This window comes from Cervus elaphus, chromosome 12 (genome assembly GCF_910594005.1).
Source record: "Cervus elaphus chromosome 12, mCerEla1.1, whole genome shotgun sequence".
In the NCBI taxonomy this organism is placed as follows: domain Eukaryota; kingdom Metazoa; phylum Chordata; class Mammalia; order Artiodactyla; family Cervidae; genus Cervus; species Cervus elaphus.
The window spans coordinates 41,088,979-41,109,632 of NC_057826.1; the positions used below are offsets into that span (position 1 = coordinate 41,088,979).

The window sequence follows — 20,654 nt, forward strand, 5'->3', positions numbered from 1 at the left end:
CGTAGACCCTAATCTCAGGAGGCTATCCAGATTGGGAAGTATGTCAACAGGATCTCTACCCTTGATGGGAACATTATCCCTCTAGTCTCAGAAAATGATTAAAAGCAGAGGGTCCTGAGCTCCTCAGCTGCCTTCTGTAAATCTTCAGCATCCCCAGGCACATGGCTCAGAGCAGTGCCACCCTCCAGGGGCCCAGCCCACAGTACAGTGTTAACAGAGTCGCAGATACCACCTCCTATCTGCCGAACTGCTGTCTGCTCAGCCTCTTTCTCTTCCTTCAGATGAGCCAATGAGTCCAACAAGTCTATTCCTAGAAATATATGTCAGAATGCCTGCCTTCCGGCACCAAGAGACTTATGAAAACACTCATACCGGCCCTGGTTATAAAAGCCCCAAACCAGAAACATTCATGGCAGACACTGTGGTATACTGATATCATAGAATTCTACAAAATAATGAAAAGCAAAGAACTATATAACTGTATCCAAAACCACAAATGAATCAAAAAATATATACAATGTTGAGCAAAAGAAGCCAGGCAAAAGAGTATGATTCCCTTTCAGTAAAGTTTAAAAATGTGCCAATCTATGTTTAGAGGTTTATACTCATATGGTAAAATTATAAAACAACATGATTATAAAAAATCAGGGCAATGATTACCTCCAGAGAGTTGGAAAATGAGGTGTGACTGAGAAAAGGCAAGGGAGCTTCTGGGGTTTGGCAACCTTCTGGTTCTTGCACTGGATCATGGGGATGTGAGTGTTCATTTTACAATTTGTTAAGCTGACATTTATATATTATGTACTTTTTTGTAGATTTGTTATTTTTTACAATAAAAAGGGAAACACATGACCTTATTCTTTAGTCACAGTCTGGTGGGACTTTGGGCACTGGGAGTATTTTAAATATCCTGATGCCCATGCCATATCCAGGCCAATTAAATCAATGTCTTTGGAGGTGGGATGATCAAAGTATCAATAATTTAAAAGATTTCTCTGGTAAGTCCACTGTGAAGCCAAGATTGAGAATTTCACTTATCCCATCCAGAAAGAAAGCAGTAGCTGACACAAACTCTCAAGTATTTTATGATGGTTTCATATCAATTCATTTCATGATTGAAGCATGGAATATATAAGAGGAGGAAAGCAATTTAATTGAAGTCTGATAACCCCAGGCAAAACTTCACACTGTTGGATCTCTTTTTCCTCCACCTCATCCACCATCCAACTTCTCCTCACTGAGGAGAGATGATTTCAGGTACAAGAAAGAAAGAAAGAGTCTGGAAAATTATGACAAGCTAAACTGTGAGTGGGGTTTCCCTGGTGGCTCAGTGGTAAAAAAAATCCATCTGCTAATACAAAAGACACAGGTTTGATCCCTGGGTTGGGAAGATCTCCTGGAGAAGGAAATGGCAACCCACTCCATATTCTTGCCTGGAAAGTCCTATGGACAGAGGAGCCTGGGTGGGCTACAATCCATGGGGTCGCAAGAGAGTCAGACACAACTTAGCAACTAAACAACAACAAAACAATCAGTAACTGATGGTCTGGCCTAAAGAGCCATGAACATCACCACAAAGTGCCTAGCATTAAAGCTGCAGTTATCTGATGGTAGCGTTTGTAAGCTGGTATTCAGACCTGAAGCCTCATTTCACAACTTGAGCAAGAGAGGACAGGAAAGGAAAATTAGTGAGAATAAATTTTAAATGAGTTTTTACAATTTCTTGCAAGAGGGCTTGCTGCCACACAGAATCACAACAAAAAGAAAACAAAAATGAGCTGGCTGATATGTATGGAACATCCTATGGGCCAGATGTTATTAACTCATTAAATAATCACAACAATCCTGTGAGGTTGGAGCTATTAACAGCTACCAGTTTACAGACAGGGAAACTAGTTTGAGGCCCATTAAGTTAGGAGACTGCCTAACTTAATGCCACTGAACACGAAGATTTTCAAAGTGGTGTAGGGAACTTTTAGGGGATCCACAGTGTCAAAACTATTATCAGAATGGTGCTAAGAAGCTGTTTACTTTCCCTCTTTACTCTCATTCTCATTTGAGTATATATGACTTGTGATGTCACAACCAACTGGATGCAGAAGCAGATGTGAGAACCCAAGTGCCTCCTATTGTGCTAAATAGTAAGAACTTAAGTATAAAAACTTACTCTCTTCTCACAACTAATTTTTTATTTTGAAAAGTACTATAATTTTTTTCACTAAAATATGTTATTTAGATAAGCATGTCATGGGTGTGTTATTTTTTAATAAATGTTTAACTTTCCTCCATTTTAATTCCTAATTTATTGCCAATGCAGGAGATGTGGGTTTGATCCCTGGGTCGGGAATATCCCCTGGAGAAATAAATGGCAACCCACTGCAGTATTCTTGCCTGGAAAATATCATGGACAGAGGAGCCTGGGTGGGCTACAGCCTGTGGGGTCACAAAGAGTCAGACATGACTTAGCAACTAAACAATAACAACAAATGATAAATATTGATAGAGTCCTGAGATCACAGAGTTGGAAAACTGCTGGTCTATCAAGTGTCAGGACCGACTCCTAGCCCTGGTACTCAGCATTCACAGCACTGACCATGGCATGAAACCACTGCTCAATTCGTGGTACCATTTGGCAAGTTTCTTTAAAAGCTTCCCTGCTCATGTCATTTTATATATAACAAATACAATTCTCTATGCTGGTTTTTGTCATTTAAAATGATACCATTAGCTTAAAACCTTCAAGTGGCTTCCCATTTTACTTAGAGTGAACTTCTAAGGCTCTGTACCATGCCTTAAGGCCCTTCCTGATCAATGCAGCCTACCTCTTCAACTTTGCTTCACTGCAGTCTCGTCCTCACTCACAGAGCTTCAACTTCACCGACTGTCTTTAATTTACCAGGCTCATTCCTATGTCAGGGGCCATTTGTACTTGCTATGCCCTCTGTCTGGAATACTTGAACCCCAAGGTATTCATACAAACATTTCCCTCTAAACACTCAGGTCATAGTTCCAGTGTTAACTTCCCAATGAGAACTTCTACAATACCCAGTGCTTTCTTAATAGCAATTCTGAAATTATCTCACTAATTTACTCCTTTATTATCTGTTTTCATCCCACTGCAATATAATCTTCCCAGGTAGCTCAGCTGGTAAAGAATCTGCCTGGAATGCAGGAGACCCCAGTTCGATTCCTGGGTTAGGAAGTTCCCCTGGAGAAGAGACAGGCTACCGACTCCAGTATTCTTGGGCTTCCCTGGTGGCTCAGACAGTGAAGGATCTTTCTGTAATGTGGGAGACCTGGGTTCAGTCCCTGGTTTGGGAAGATCCCCTGGAGGAGGGCATGGCAACCTACTCCAGTATTCTTGCCTGGAGAATTCCCATGGACAGAGGAGCCTGGTGGACTATAGTCCATGGAGTCACAAAGTCCAACAGGACAGACTGACCAAGCACAACACAGAATATAATTTCCATGAAACAGAGACTTATGCACAGTGATAACTCCCGTATCTACAGCAGTGTCTAGCCAATGGTGGGTGCTCTAGAAAGATTTCTTGACTATTTTACAACTTTTTATAAATGTTAAACATTTAACTTGCTAGTAGACCCTCCCCTGAGGACATGCCACGGGCTTTGCAAATTCAGAGTGTCCAGGCCTGGACTCATCCTCACAGTCCCTTAACCAGGCTCCTTCCTATGTTCCCTAAATCAGTTTCTGACACTACCACTTCCATCCCAGAGCCCAAGTCAGAAATCTGCTATCTCTTCCTCTCTCCAACACCCTACATTAAATTAATCCCAAACCCCACTGACTTAACCATGCCAGATGGGTGGTGTTCCAGCCCAAACCAGTCTTCACTTCAGTTTGGGATGGAGATCCCAAACCAGGGATTCCCATCCTTTCCCCCTTCACCTGCTTCAGTCTGATGGATCCCTGAAAGGTCAGCCCAGGGTCAATCTTCTAGTAAGCCTTTCTGAGCTCTGCCCACTGCCATCTTCCATAGCTGGGTTCCAGGCCAGTAGTCCCATGACATTCCATACCTCACTGCTTCACAGCTGTCGACTCAATAATTATCTATGTGCTGGTTCCCAGGCCCTCCCCACTCGACTTCAAGCTTCTTGGTGGAACTGCAGGATCCCATGGGGCTCCTGGGCATGGAAGCCTTTCCATGTCCCCCATTTCTTATTTGTAGGGAACAGCTCCAACCTCTGTGACCTTCCTTGAGTTCCAAAGGGAAGATTCCAGCAACTGTTAATCAGGAACAGGACACAGAGACAGGGTGAAAAAGCCAAGAAACAACAGTGAAGCTTGCTTGGGACAAGGTCCTGGTTCCACCTCAAGGGAGTTCAGTTCAGTCACTCAGTCGTGTCTGACTCTCTGTGACCCCATGGACGACAGCATGCCAGGCTTTGCTGTCCATCACCAACTCCTGGAGCCTGCTCAAACTCATGTCCATAGGTGATGCCATCCAACCATCTCATCCTTTGTCGTCTCCTTATCCACCTGCAAGATGTCAGCACTCTTCCTTCCAGAGAAGACCACAGAGGCCAGATTAAAAGAACCAGAGAAATGCATCAAGAGATTACCTGAGACCAGGTTAATGGAATACAGGCCCTCACATACCCTGACCCTTATCAGCAACTCCCCCCTTGAACCATTACTATAAAACTCCTCACCACATCCTCCCAGGTTGGGACACACAGTTTTCAAGGGCAGGAGTTCACTGTGTTCCCCTTTGCCTGGCAAGGTAATAAAGTGATTCTTTACTACTGCACCTAAAACTCTGTCTCTGACAAATGGATAGTGCCCATAAGTGAATACCCTCAGTAAGGAGGGAAGGAAGGAAGACAGGGAGGGCCAGAGGGAGGAAGAATCATGTCAAACTTCAAGTCGTATGTTTAACAATCTTTTTAAAAAGGTGCATTTTCCTACTAATTATACTTTTTTATGGAAATACAATCCTTTATTGCTACAACCAAAGATATTTGTACCCATAACAAACTACTATATTAATGAAATCAATGGAAAATTAGAGCATGATTTAAAGAACATGAAATACCTTGATATAATTATGCACTTTCCTCATGAATATTTCATTATATCAACCACTGTTTACTCTAACTCTAGTTTTGCCTCTACAAATGTCATTCATGAGTCACTCACTTTTAAAAAACACCTTTCCCAGTTATATGTATTGATTAGCACAGTTTAGGCTTTAGGGGTTTGAAAGAGAAAAAGGAGAATGAAAAAGCTGGCTTAAAACTCAACATTCAAAAAACTAAGATTATGGCATCTGGTCCCATCACTTTATGGCAAATAGATGGAGAAAAATAAAGTGACAGACTTTATTTTCTTGGGTTCCAAAATCACTGCAGATAGTGACTGCAGCCATGAAATTAAAAGATGCTTGCTCCTTGGAAGAAAAGCTATGACCAACCTAGACAGCATATTAAAAAGTAGAGACATTACTTCGCCGACAAAGGCCCATATAGTCAAAGCTATGGTTTTTCCAATAGTCATGTACAGATGTGAAAGTTGGACCATAAAGAAAGCTGGGCACCAAAGAATTGATGCTTTTGAACTGTGGAGCTGAAGAAGACTCTTGAGAGTCTCTTGGACTGCATAGAGATCCAACCAGTCCATCCTAAAGGAAATTAGTCCTGAATATGCATTGGAAGGACTGATGCTAAAGCTGAAACTCCAATACTTTGGCCACCTGATGCGGAGACCTGACTTGTTGGAAAAGACCCTGATGCTGGGCAAGATTGAAGGCAGGAGGTGACGAGGATGACAGAGAATGAGATGGCTGGATGGCATCACTGACTCAATGGACATGAGTTTGAGCAAGCTCCAAGAGTTGGTGATGGACAGGGAAGCCTGGAGTGCTGTAGTCCATGGGGTCGCAAAGAGTTGGACACAACAACTAGGTGACTGAACTGAAATGATTAAAAAAACTAAAGTCACAAGCAGTATTTCTACTATTACAGGCTTCTTCCTTTCTTTGCAAGAGATCTCCAACTGCTCAGATAGTTATCCTAGTAAATGCTCCACTTCCCCTTTAAGTCCTTAGCTACATTCAGAAAAATTTAAAGATCCCTTCTGATGACTAGGACCAGATGAGAGGGACATACTAGCCAGATCATGACTCACATGGACTCCCATCCATGTTTCTCCCCTTCGAGGCATCCTCAAGCCCTCTACTACCTCCACTATCCCCATCTCTCTCTCTCTCTCTCTCTCTTCTGCTCTTCCCCATTGTTATGGATTGACCAGACGCCCCAAAGAGATGGGAGGGGTAAAGGAAGTAGGAAGAAGGATTCCTCTGCAGCCTCTCGTGTGAGCAGCATTCTGGCCTGAGACTAGATCAGACCACTGCTGACATTCTGATTTTGGGTGACTCAAAATTGTTTATAGAAACAGGAGTCCTGAACAAAAATATTTGTCCTAGGAACTGCATCCTCCTAGGTGCAGCCATACCACCTCTACTTCCAAATTTTCTGTTCTGCATGATGCTACTAATCTGTTTGGAAGCCTAAAAGTGTCTCTTCACAGATCAGGAAAAAAAAAAAAAAAGTGGAGTGTTCCTTTTCCCAGCCTCACTGTTTTCCTATTTAGGGAAAGCTCCTCCTTGCTCCCTTCTCTGTGGGAGCAATTTATCAACCTTATCAACCATTTTATATAGAGTAAAAATACCCCAGCTACAAATTACAATCTAACAGCTTGGGGAACACAAAAGCTATGATTTATAGAATACCATATTTAAATAAACTTTAATAAGGATCTCAGACAGTTACAAAGGGCTTTCTATTCTGAGACCATTGGCTTAGCTCCTTGTTCAAATGACAGGATGAAATACCTCTCTGGAGACATGTATTCATCCCTTTTGCTGTGTGTTTCAGAGGAGAACTATATAATGATATTTTTTTTTTCTTTTTGGCCTTAAAAAACATTTGCCATTTAAAGAAAACACATTGTGGGATAAATATGAGGTGCTCAGCCTCAACACATCTGTTACTGATTTGTGTAATTAACAGAAACCCACTAGCCGGATCCAGGAGTAACGGCCCAGGCCTGAGCACCCACCCCTCCCTGGGTTTTCCCCAGAGCACATCTGGAAGGCGAGTGAGTGAGGCAGGGGAGTGAGGAGGGGCGGACGGGGAACTGCCAGCCAGGTTGAGACGGGCTTACAGGTAACCAAATCCATGAAGTCATCCAAGCCTTGAGATTAGTCGCACTCTTTCACGTCACTTTCCAAACTTTTCATTATGAGTTTTCTTATACTGTTTGACAGAACTAATGTTTTTCTGGCCTTGACAAGATAATCGTTTCCATATCACAGCAGAACTTTTAAAAAAACATACACAGCCCTGTATCTTACTGACAATGATAAATTGTCATCAGATAATATCAGAAGTACACAGTGCCAGTAGTTGCATGGTTTCAAATGTGAATTTCCTAAACAGGGCTTCAACCAATGGGTTGTTATTTTTTCTTTTTTTTTTTCCTGTGAGTGGTTTTTTGTTTTTTTGAGGTGGGTGGGGGGCTTATCTCTGGTTGGGGACAGTTTATCTTTATTAAAAGTCTTGAGGGCATAAGGTACTTTAAAAATAAGTTACGCAGATAAATAGTATACATGAGCCCACAGTGGAGTCCATGAAAACCATGCAGGCTTTGGTAATAGATTAGAATAAGGTATGTCCTTAGAAAGGATCCATGGTTCAGTTTAAAGATTTATCTGATCTTTCTCCAAATCCCCCTGCTCCAGAAATCGGGTTGGAAATCTCATCAGGAGAGATTATATTTGAGATTATATTTAAATTGTCTTTTTAGTGGCAGTTTGTTGGCAGAAGGTGGCCTTCAGCTTCCAGATGATTCCAGGAGGCAGTTTGCCTAGAGGCAGGCCTGGCCTTTCTAAGGATCTGAGTTGTGGGAGACACTCCCTACAGTACAAGGTCTCTCTCTCTCTCAGTAAGACAGTTCATTTTCTCCCCATAGTCATAGTATACTGAGTGTTTCTGGATGTTTCTCCTTCCTTTAGATTCCAAATAAAGCAAACATTTTCCTGATTAGGGGTTAGGAGAAGACAGTTTTTTCTTGAAGATATAGCCATTCTCTCGAAGGTCCCTGGAGCAGGAAATGGCAACCCACTCCAGTATTCTTGTCTGGAAAGTCCCATGGACAGAGGAGCCTAGCAGGTTACAGTCTGTGGGGATGCAAGAGCCAGACACGACTTAGCAACTAAATTGCCACCACCAGCCATTCTCTCAAGTCTGTAACAATTCCAGTGGCCACTCATCAAGCAGAACAGAATGAGCACTGAAGAAAAAGTCAGAAGGCATGGTGAGTTCTGGTCTCAGCCTTGTCTACTGCTGATCCTCAGCTCTTGGGGAACTTGGATTCCTCCTCTATAAAATAAGGAACTAGACTCAGTATCAGTGACATTCCCTGCCAGAGCAAAGATTCTAGATTTCAACAAGGCACACACATTTTGTTCTGTGTCCCAGCTGCTTCCCCCAGGAAAGGTTCACCCAGCAAAGTGAACAAAAAGAGTCTGGTCCCTGCCCAGCATATTCTTTCCCCATGTGTCCAGAAACTGTTACAACAGAGGCGAGCCACTGAGGTTAAGCAAAAGAAAGTCCACAAACCAAGCACAACCAGCCTGCAGCACACCATCATCCATCCCAGTGACCTAAGTGCCACCATCTCACAAGCAGTGAGCGGTCCCACCCATCAGCCCCTGGGAACCTTGCACGTCACAGCTGAATGGGCTCACACATCTGCCCCAACCCACCTACCAGGAATCTACTGGAGCTCTCATCAGAGAATAAGAGCCTAGATAAAATTCACCAGGCACCGAGAGACAGGCCAAGGTAGTAAAGAAACAGCACATGTCATTTCATTAAGTAATTAAACTGGTGTCTTAAAAGTCAACAACATGTCTATGGAAGCACATCTGTTAATGTTTGGTCAGATGTTTTCAGCTGCAGAGTGGATTACTTCAAAGTAGTCTGTTCAGAAAGGCAGGAAAGAAATATTTAGGTGTTTATGAATCATGTTGAGATTGGACAGGGTTGACCCCAAGATACGTCCCATCCATGACAAATTTAATTTTAAAAAATCCTTGGTGGAAAAATAAGAGAAAGGTGACTACAGAATTACTCGACATCAGTTTCATATTTATGAAAATGAAACCGTTCCCAGGCTGTTAAGTTCCCTGAGGGCAGGAACTGCATCCCTCTGGTTCATTCTCTTATCGCTGGAGGCCAACAGAGCACTTGGCCTCAAACTGGCACTCAAGTTTCCTCTTCTGAAATGAATGAGCATTCAGAGACTATAGGTTCTGTGCTAGAGGATGTCAGTGAGTCTCAATCTTGTGGGGACTAAAGAGGTGACTGCAGATCAGGCCTGCCCAAGGTTGGGCCTCATGTTACTGCATCTGCGGGGCCCTGGAGGTTTTATTACTACTGGCTCCATTTCACTGTGGAGCTTTTAATTCCACTGAAGCAATTTAAGAGAAGGATGGCAGAGGTGGGAAGACTTCAGGTGGCCAACTTTCATTAACAGATTGAAAGTAAGCAGCTTTCTAATGGACTCTAAGGGCTAAGAAAGCCTGTCACCCAACATGTGGCTTTGGAGGCCCAGGCCAGCTCAATGAGTTCAGTGGGTGAAAAGGTGTCACTGAGAAAATGTCCCCTATTCAAAAATTCTCGTTCTATGCAGACTAGTGTCTCTCCCCAAAATGTTGTTTTCTTTTCACTTGCCTCATTTACAGCATATTGTCCTTAGAAAAACAGGGCTAAGAAAAAAAGCCAAAGAATTTTTTCAGTTAAACCTGTTGTTAATCAGGAGTTTCTAGTGAAAAACAGGGAATGGAAAAGAGACCATGAACCCAGCCAATCCCAATTCCATATTCAAGTTGCCCTCACAGCCAGTTCTTAGTAATACTAAGACGTCAGCCCACTCACACGTGGGTGGCATGGAGCGTGCGTGTGTGCTCAGTCGCTCAGTCCATGACCTTCGGACTAGAGTCCACCAGGCCCCTCTGTACATGGGATTCTCCAGGCAAGAATACTGGAGTGGGCTGCCAATTCCTACTCCAGGGGAGCTTCCTGATGCAGGTATCTAGCCCACATCTCTTGATGTCTTCTGCATTGGCAGGCAGATTCTTTACCACTGCGCCACCTGGGAAGCCCAGGGTAGGATGGAGCAACACCAGTGCTTTCATCTTTATGGAAGTACAACATCTGTTCTAGAATATGCTTCTTGCTTTATACAGTAAGTAATACCATGCAGTTTTTAAAAGTTATTTCTGAATTAGTTGATTTTAAGTGGAATTTTAGAAATTAAAAAGAGATTTTAAATTCCACTAACAGCAGGTCAGTTGGAAAGTATTCAGGCGTGACAGGAGGATTTTCCGCCTTTCAATCAATTATGTTATACCTTTGCTTCCAGATGGCACAAAGATAAAGAATCCAGCTGCCAATGCAGGAGATGCAAGAGATGCAGGTTTGATCCCTGGGTCGGGAAGATCCCCTGGAGAAGGAGATGGCAACCCACTCCTGTATTCTTGCCTGGAAAATTCCATGAACAGAGGAGCCTGGTGGGCTACAGTCCACGGGGTTGCCAAGAGTCGGATGTGACTGAGCACACACACTCTTCTAACTTTATACAAACCAGCCCCTGCATCCCTGAGGTAGCCAGACTTTTAGGCCTCCAGACTTCCACTTAATTTTGAAAATATTCATATTCTCACTTGAGATTTAATTGAGCCCCCGAAGTCACACCAGATCCTCATAGATTTCTCCCTTTCCCTTGCTCTCCTATTAAAATTCAGTATTTCTATGAGACATATTTGTGCATGTGTCTATTTCCCAATGAGAAAATGAGTACATGGTGGGTAGGGACTTGACCTATTCATCATTTTATCTTCTCTTCCCAAGTCAGTAAACAAGCATTTTTACTAGCAACTTGACAATGCCGTGTGACTCATGGCTATGCGCAAGGGATGAATTATTCAATGTAAAATGACAAAAATTTAAATGTTTATGAAATCAGAGTAAACAATTTGTAATAAATGTACATTTCAGAGTGCCATTAAGAAAAATAACATTTTTGAAGAATGTAAAACAAGAGGGATTTCTCAAAAATGTGATGGTTTTTTTGATGAGAAAGTACAAAATGTATGTTCTCAGATAATTGATATACATTCACATATATTTGTTTTTATAATAAGGACAAAAAACTTTGAGGATAGTGAAAATGAGTTTGTAAAAGTTTAGATGTAACCCCCTGTCCCTACTTTACCATGTAAGACAGGGTTATTTCATCCCTAGACTAGAGCTAATTAATAAAATAGAAGTTTTTGAAAGAGAGGGCCATAAATAGCCTATTCTCCTAGGAAAAATATTCTTAGCATCATTTTGTGCTTTGTACATCTTACCACTTCAAAACATTGAAACTATGATAAATAGTTCTGAAACTGTTACCACAGAGACATCTATTCCAGAATTTCCCAAAGATGGGTTCTATATGGTACCTGTTCTATAGGACTTTATGCATATTGCTTGGAAAAAACAGGGTTCTATGCCAAGTGAGTTTGGGTAATAACACCAAATCTCATTGACTCTAAGACTATTTATCATAAGAGACAGCATTATCAATGCAAAGATTAAATCAAAGTGGAGATCTAACATTCTCATAAAGCCAAGGCAGCAAAGGATTGAATCCTTAGTGTGAGAGTACAGAGGAAATAAATCTTCACGCAGAAAGGGACTGCAAGGAAATTTGCCTGTGTCAGCCTTGGCACCAGCTAAATGGAGAGACAAAAAAAAAAAAAATTTCTCCTGAAAACCTGAATCTCAGATGGTATTCAGCAGAGTTTGCAATCTAAATTAAAAAAAATCCTAAAACAGAAAGATCTCAGGTAGGTAGTGTCCTCAGGGAATCAGTGCATGACACACAAATGCTCTCTAGAAAAGAGACTCAGGAGTGATGTGATCACAATGGCAGCTTAGGTCATCCCCAGCTTCAGTTCCCCTCACAAAAAGGCCATCCAGCAACTGTCCACAGCCAAGAGAGCACTAGGAAACCCCAGGACTGGGAGTGAGTGCCCCACTGGATCACAGAGACCGAGAAGGATCACATTAGAAGGGAAAGAGGAACAACTACACTCTGACCATCACCTCTCCCCCAGGCTGGCATGGTCCTGCACCAAAAGGGCCCCTCTGGGCCTATGGTTTCTCCAGTGGGAGAAAGAGAGCCCAGGGTGGATCAGATAGAGACATAAGGGAGACAGGGCTTACAGCAGCCAGTACTCAGCAGCACTGAAGCAGAGATGCCAGCCAGGGGCTCTGCCCATTTGCAGAGCTGAGCCAGTAACCCCTTCTGGCCAGGAAATCTTGTTTGGTCCAGGCAGTTCTGCCTGATATGGGTACCCGGTCAACAAGCTATATTTGCTGTGTAGCCTGTTCTGTAGCCTCACCCTGGCAGAAGAGAAAACTTATAACCTCACTTAACTGCCGAATATAGCCCCCAGTCCCACTGAACCAGGAAGCCTGGGCAGTGAACCCACGGAGCCCTCCATCCTACAGCCCTGTTTATACAGACACCCAGATCAGAAGGTCTGCCCAAATCTTAGGTATAGCTTCTGTCCCCATACAACCAGGGAGTCAGAACAGTGACCCTGGACAGCCTCAAAGCCCAGCCTGTGATACTACCCAGTCAAGGAACCCAGTCTACAGCTCCACCCTGAAGCAGAGCCCAACATACAGAACTGCCCAACTGCTAAACACTGCCTATAACCCAGCCCACTAAGGGAGCTCAGCTAGTGCATCTACTCAAGCATGGAGCAAATCACCTCTGGGTTCCACCTGATGAGGGAACCCAGATAGGGACTCAGCCCAGCTTTGGGGCACACCCTTTGGTCCCACCTAATCACAGAGCACAGCCTGAGGTCCCTCCAAACTTACAGCCCTGCAGGTGGCTCTACACAGAATCCAGCCAGTAGCATCATCTGGTCAGGAAACAGCCTGAGATGTCATCTACCATGAGCAATCACAGAGCCCAGCCAGCACAGCCCCCTGACCTCAGAGCACAGGCAGGGACTTCACCTAACTAGAGACCCTGACAGCACCCCCCACCTGCCCACAGATGCTGCCAGCTGACCCATCTAGTACTCCAAGCTGAAGGAGATCTATGAACTGTCTGACAAGAATTCATAATAATCCTCTTAAAGAATTTCAGTGAACTGTAAGAACCCACAGGAAACGAAAATTAAGAAAACAATACATAAAAAAAAATGAGAAGTTCAACAAAGAAATGGAAATCATCAAAACAAAAATCCTACAGCTGAAGGATACAATGACTGAAGATGTCAATAGAGAGCATCAACCAAGTGGAAGAAAGAATCAGTAAACTAGAACATAGGTCATTTGAAATTATCCAGTCAAACTCAAAGAAATAGATAGCAAAAATGGTGATTTTCATGAGCTGGAGAGAGAAGGAAACAGGGAGTTGCTGTTCAATAGAATATAGAGTTTGTTTCAGTTTTATAAGATGAAAAGTTCTGAAGGTCTGTTGCATAACAATGTGAAAGTACTTTTAATATACTGAATGGTACATTTAAAATGGTTAGGACACAAACACATGAAAAGATGCTCAACATCACTCATTATCAGAGAAATGCAAATCAAAACCACAATGAGGTACCATTACATGCCAGTCAGGATGGCTGCTATCCAAAAGTCTACAAGCAATAAATGCTGGAGAGGGTGTGGAGAAAAGGGAACCCTCTTACACTGTTGGTGGGAATGCAAACTAGTACAGCCGCTATGGAAAACAGCGTGGAGATTTCTTAAAAAACTGGAAATAGAACTGCCATATGACCCAGCAATCCCACTTCTGGGCATACACACCGAGGAAACCAGATCTGAAAGAGACACGTGCACCCCAATGTTCATCGCAGCACTGTTTATAATAGCCAGGACATGGAAGCAACCTAGATGCCCATCAGCAGACAAATGGATAAGGAAGCTGTGGTACATATACACCATGGAACATTACTCAGCCATTAAAAAGAATTCATCTGAATCAGTTCTAATGAGATGGATGAAACTGGAGCCCATTATGCAGAGTGAAGTAAGCCAGAAAGATAAAGACCATTACAGTATACTAACACATATATATGGAATTTAGAAAGATGGTAACGATAACCCTATATGCAAAACAGAAAAAGAGACACAGATGTACAGAACAGACTTTTGGACTCTGTGGGAGAAGGCGAGGGTGGGATGTTTTGAGAGAACAGCATCGAAACATGTATATTATCTATAGTGAAACAGATCGCCAGCCCAGGTTGGATGCATGAGACAAGTGCTCGGGCCTGGTACACTGGGAAGACCCAGAGGGATCGGGTAGAGAGGGAGGTGGGAGGGGGGATCAGGATGGGGAATACATGTAACTCCATGGCTGATTCATGTCAATGTATGACAAAACCCACTTCAATATTGTAAAGTAATTAGCCTCCAACTAATAAAAATAAATGGAAAATAAATAAATAAAATGGTTAGGACAGTAAATTTTATGTTTATGTGTCTTAGCACAATTAAAAATATTTTAAAGTTATTTTTAAAAAGCTGACATAGACTATAGTTAAAAGACCTACTTCATATGATTATTATAAGAATTGAACAAATACAGGTAAAACATTTAAACAATGCCTGGCACATAGTAAGTGATATTTAAGTGTTAGCTATAATTACAATTTGCTTTTATCCTTACTTGTTGGTATCAACAATAACATGACTCCACCTAGAAGATGACATCAAAGCATTGATGTCACTACAAGGGTACTGTCATTGACCTGCTGCCTTTTCCTCTCCAACAGACAGTAACAAATTACTACTTGCCACTCTGCTGACAAGCCTATCTACCTTTGTGAAAATCCCTGAATTGGAACTTTAAATTCTCCACAGTGTGGATAGCTAATAAAATTTGTGAGATCAGTTTGCCAAGTCCACCAAGAAGACACCTCTCAGACATCCCTTTCTGTACCTAAGATACCAGTTCCTGCAGGCATCACAGTCTGACACATAGTAAATATTCACTGACTTGATGAAAGCCTTCAGTGGTAAGACTGAAGTATCCTTTCCAGTAGATGTAAATCTAAGTCTCAATTTAATCAAATCATCATAAAAATTAGGGCAAACGGCCCTAATAGCAATCCATGATTGCAATCCAAGATTTCTACTCAGTAGCCCAATTGGTCTCATGTGGTGACTCCTCTGCTTAAAGAGGATGTTCCCTGCCTTATTTAAATCAGCCCAAATCCATGCAAAGCAAAATAAACCAGGGAAAATCCACTCTATGTCTTTTTTAGAATGAAGCTAAATATATATATAAATAATTAAGAAATATTACCTGTGGCCCAATTAACCATCATATCATATTAACACAACTGAAAAAACATCTTTCTACTTTCTGGAGTCAATGCCATACCACACTAAGATCTTAAGACACTGACACCACAGTGTTGGTCAGGCTGTACTTATTTATACAGACCAGAGGCGAAGCCTGTAGAAATGGCCCTTGGTGCAGGTACAGTAAGTGGCACCTGCAGGAGTGACCAGAGGCAAGTAGGAAGGACTCTCCTTGATGGATCTGCCTCAGGCAACATAAGAAAGGACTCTAGAGACATCCTACAAAACTGAAATGACTGTACACCTTCTATGTGCCAGATGTCATTCAAGAGTGTAGGCTGAGGGACTTCCCTGGTGGTCCAGTGGCTAAGAATCCACCTTCCAATGCAGAAGACCGAGGCTCAATACATGGTCAGGGAACTAAGACCCCACATACCATGGGGTGACTAAGCCCATGTGCCACAACAAAGATCCCTCATGCCACAACCAAGACTCAATGCATCCAAATAAAAATAAATAAGTACAATACATAAATAAAATAGTCATGTGTGCACAACTCAGATGTCCTTTCTTTCCTGGAGGAGCTCAGAGTTAAGCTAGATAAAATCATAATAGACTGAGTGAACTGGGAAAAGCAATCCTTTCTCCTGAAACAAATGCCCTGCTTTCTCCTGACCTTGTCTTAGTGCATGCATAAGCCTCAGGCGCCAAAGTTTTGGCAAGGTGTATAAGGAGATTCTAAGCCCTCCGGAAAAATTCTATTGGGACGGGTGATAAGATGTTGGCTTAAGTGGCCCCTCTGCCTCAGAAAAGTAGATTCTAGAATGGACAAAACAGCATCAGTAGATTGGATTTCACTCTGGGCTCTGAGTTCAAAAAGCATACCTTCAGATTTTCTTCTGTATTGGCTAGCCCCCTGGTTCTCAAAGTATGGTCCCCCACCTGCAGCTTCAGCATCTACAGGCAACTTGCTGGAACTGCAAATTCCTGGACTCTGCCTCGTGCCTGCTGAATCAGAAACTTGACAGGAAGCTGTGCTTTAGAAGCCCTCCAGGTAATTCCCATTAAAACTTAAAACTTGAGAACCATTGGTCCAGCTCAACTCACCACCGTCAGAAAGAATACAGAGGGCCAGTCTGGACTGACAATGGATTTAAAAGAAGACCATGCAATTAACTAGTTTTCAGTGTGAAAAATAATATCAGTTCAGTTCAGTCACTCAGTCGTGTCCGACTCTTTGCGACCCCATGAACTGCAGCACGCCAGGCCTCCCTGTCCATCACCAACTCCCGGAGTTTACTCAAACTCATGTCCATCGAGTCAGTGATGCCATCCAGCCATCTCATCCTCTGTCGTCCCCTTCTCCTCCTGCCCCCAACCCCTCCCAGCATCAGGGTCTTTTTCAGTGAATCAACTCTTCGCATGAGGTGGCCAAAGTATTGGAGATTCAGCTTCAGCATCAGTCCTTCCAGTGAACACCCAGGACTTATCTCCTTCAGGATGGACTGGTTGGATCTCCTTGCAGTCCAAGGGACTCTCAGGAGTCTTCTCCAACACCACAGTTCAAAAGCATCAATTTTTCGGCACTCAGCTTTCTTCACAGTCCAGCTCTCACATCCATACATGACCACTGAAAAAACCATAGCCTTGACCAGACAGACCTTTGTTGGCAAAGTAATGTCTCTGCTTTTTAATATGCTGTCTAGGTTGGTCATAAATTTCCTTTCAAGGAGAGATAAGAAAGCATTCCTCAGTGATCAATGCAAAGAAATAGAGGAAAACAACAGAATGGGAAAGACTAGAGATCTCTTCAAGAAAATTAGAGATACCAAGGGAACATTTCATGCAAAGATGAGCTCGATAAAGGACAGAAATGGCATGGACCTAGCAGAAGCAGAAGATATTAAGAAGAGGTGGCAAGAATACACAGAAGAACTGTACAAAAAAGATCTTCACGACCCAGATAATCACAATGGTGTGATCACTCACCTAGAGCCACACATCCTGGAATGTGAAGTCAAGTGGGCGTTAGAAAGCATCACTACGAACAAAGCTAGTGGATGTGATGGAATTCCAGTTGAGCTATTTCAAATTCTGAAAGACGGTGCTGTGAAAGTGCTGCACTCAATATGCCAGCAAATTTGGAAAACTCAGCAGTGGCCACAGGACTGGAAAAGGTCCATTTTCATTCCAATCCCTAAGAAAGGCAACCCCAAAGAATGCTCAAACTACCGCACAACTGCACTCATCTCACACGCTAGTAAAGTAATGCTCAAAATTCTCCAAGCCAGGCTTCAGCAATACGTGAACCGAGAACTTCCAGATGTTCAAGCTGGTTTTAGAAAAGGCAGAGGAACCAGAGATCAAATTGCCAATATCCGCTGGATCATTGAAAAAGCAAGAGAGTTCCAGAAAAAAAAAATATAGGGTTGGCCAAAAACTTCATTTGGGTTTTTCTGTAAGATTTTATGGGAAATCCCTAATGAACTTTTTGGCCCACCCAGTAATAACAAGTAATAAAAAAGAGAAGACAGGAACACAGAAAAGAAACATACTCAATTAAATCAACCATTTATGAAACCTAATCATAAATGGGTGATGTGCTTCATAGCTGAGTTTACATCAGGTACTCATGTCTTTAGTGCAATCAATTTTCCCCCTTGCTGTTCTCTTTCAAACTGAAAATACTGTTGAGAAGATTAAAAATCTAGTTCTTTAACATCTTACTCTGACCAGTTTTATCAGATCCTGAAAACAGAGCAGAAAATCACACAAATGTAGAGATTACAAGTCATTGAACATTCATTTCAATTTCACAGTTTAAACAAAGACAACTCTGGCGGTAAACTTTCCTATCCAAGCTTGGTGTGTCTGCACATTCAAATCATTAACTACTCCTCTGAATCCAAAGAGGTCTAAGTAAGAGTTGACATCTCTTCAGTGTCTTATGATCTTTCAAAACCCCCAAACATTTGCACTATGAAAATTGGAAATCTCAAAACACCACTTGGCAAATAGCCTTGTTTCATTCTCAAGGGGAGGAAAAGCCAACAGCCCAGGAGGGCACAGGCCACACTTATACTTGTCTTTGTTGGACTTAAGGTGGAATTATAAGCAGGTAAATATCCCCACCCTGGTGCCTTTTGGGGGGGAGTGCTAAGAAAACTTTTATTTCTGAGAAGGCAAAATCAAGATCACAATAAGCTGGAAAATTCTTAAAGAGATGGGAATACCAGACCACCTTACCTGCCTTTGAGCTTCTGGAGGTGATGGAATTCCAGGTGCACTATTTCAAATCCTAACAGATGATGCTGTCAAAGTGCTGTACTCAATATGCCAGCAAATTTGGAAAACTCGCCAGTGACCACAGGACTGGAAAAGGTCAGTTTTCATTCCAATCCCAAAGAAAGGCAATGCCAAAGAATGCTAAAACTACCCCGCAATTACACTCATCTCACACGCTAGTAAAGTAATGCTCAAAATTCTCCAAGCCAGGCTTCAATAGTACATGAACTGTAAACTTCCAAATGTTCAAGCTGGTTTTAGAAAAGGCAGAGGAACCAGAGATCAAATTGCCAATATCCCTTAGATCATCAAAAAAGAGAATTCCAGAAAAAACATCTACTTCTGCTTTACTGACTATGCCAAAGCCTTTGACTGTGTGGACCACAACAAACTATGGAAAGTTTTTCAAGAGATGGGAGTACTAGACCACCTGACCTGCCTCTTGAGAAATCTGTATGCAGGTCAAGAAGTAATAGTTAGAACCGGACATAGAACAACAGACTGGTTCCAAATTGGGAAAGGAGTACATCAAGACTGTATATTGTCACCCTGCTTATTTAACTTATATGGAGAGTACATCATGTGAAATGCCAGGCTGGATGAAGCACAAGCTGGAATCAAGATTGCCAGGAGAAATATCAATAACTTCAGATATGCAGATGACACCACCCTTATGGCAGAAAGCAAAGAGGAACTACAGAGCCTCTTGTTAAAAGTGAAAGAGGAGAGTGAAAAAGTTGGCTTAAAACTCAGTATTCAGAAAACTAAGATTATGGCCTCTGGTCCCATCACTTTATGGCAAATAGATGGGAAAACAATGGAAACGGTGACAGACTTTATTTTGGGGGGCTCCAAAATCACTGCAGATGGTGACTGCAGCCAAGAAATTAAAAGACGCTTGCTCCTTGGAAGAAAAGCTATGACCAATATGCAGTCTAGCATATTAAAAAGCAGAGACATTACTTTGCCAACAAAGCTCCATCTAGTCAAAGCTATGGTTTTTTCAATAGTCATGTATGGATGTGAGAGCCAGACTATAAAGAAAGCTGAGCGCCTAAGAATGGATGCTTCTGAACTGTGGGGTTGGAGAAGACTCTTGAGAGTCCCTTGGGCTGCAAGGAGATCAAACCAGTCAATTCTAAAGGAAATCAGTCCTGAATATTCATTGGAAGGACTGATGCTAAAGCTGAAACTCCAATACTTTGGCCGCCTGATGCAGAGAACTGACTCAGTGGAAAAGACCCTGATGCTGGGAAAGATTGAAGGCAGGAGGAGAAGGGAATGACAGAGAATGAGATGGTTGGATGACATCACCGACTTGATGGACATGAGTTTGAGCAAGCTCCGGGAGTTGGTGACAGATAGGGAAGCCTGGAGTGCTGCAGTCCATGGGGGTCACAAAGAGTCGGACACGACTGAGCAACTGAACTGAACTGAAAAATCAAGACTTTGTTTTATTTGAACTGTCTAGAGATTACCAAAAATATCAACAAAAATATCGAGTCTGCTTTTCGTTTGGAGAATGTTATTATTAAGAGAGAAAATTCAGGTACAGGTGTGCCTTAGTCTAAGAAATTTCAACTTCTCAGAGAAAGGGAAAAATGTACAATACCTATTTTCATTACCACAAGGATTCACTAATTTCCCTGAGCACATTTAACATAAATGCCAAAATTTAATTCATACTCAATTTTTCTGAAATAACTGAAAAAAATAGCTCCATATATACCATTGAAACCAGTAACTAAAACCAAAAGGAAAGAAGAATTGAAGAAATCTCCAATAATAGTTACAGTTACCATATCATTCTCAAGAACAACCTTTTTCTTTTGTTGTTGTCTAAAATAGTGATGCCATTTTTAATTCACAAATATATTTAAATGTTGTAAGTCTTACATTTCACAGTTGATTCTCAGGGTCAAAACTTGCCTGATATCCAAGATGTGGGCTTAAGTA

General features: G+C 42.2%; 1 protein-coding gene across 5 annotated transcripts in view; it reads right to left on the reverse strand.

Moving 5' to 3' along the window:
• Window positions 1-20,654, reverse strand: part of ATP8B4 (ATPase phospholipid transporting 8B4 (putative)) — a 265,518-nt gene that overhangs the window by 36,539 nt on the left and 208,325 nt on the right. The gene's annotated exons all lie outside the window — the stretch shown is intronic.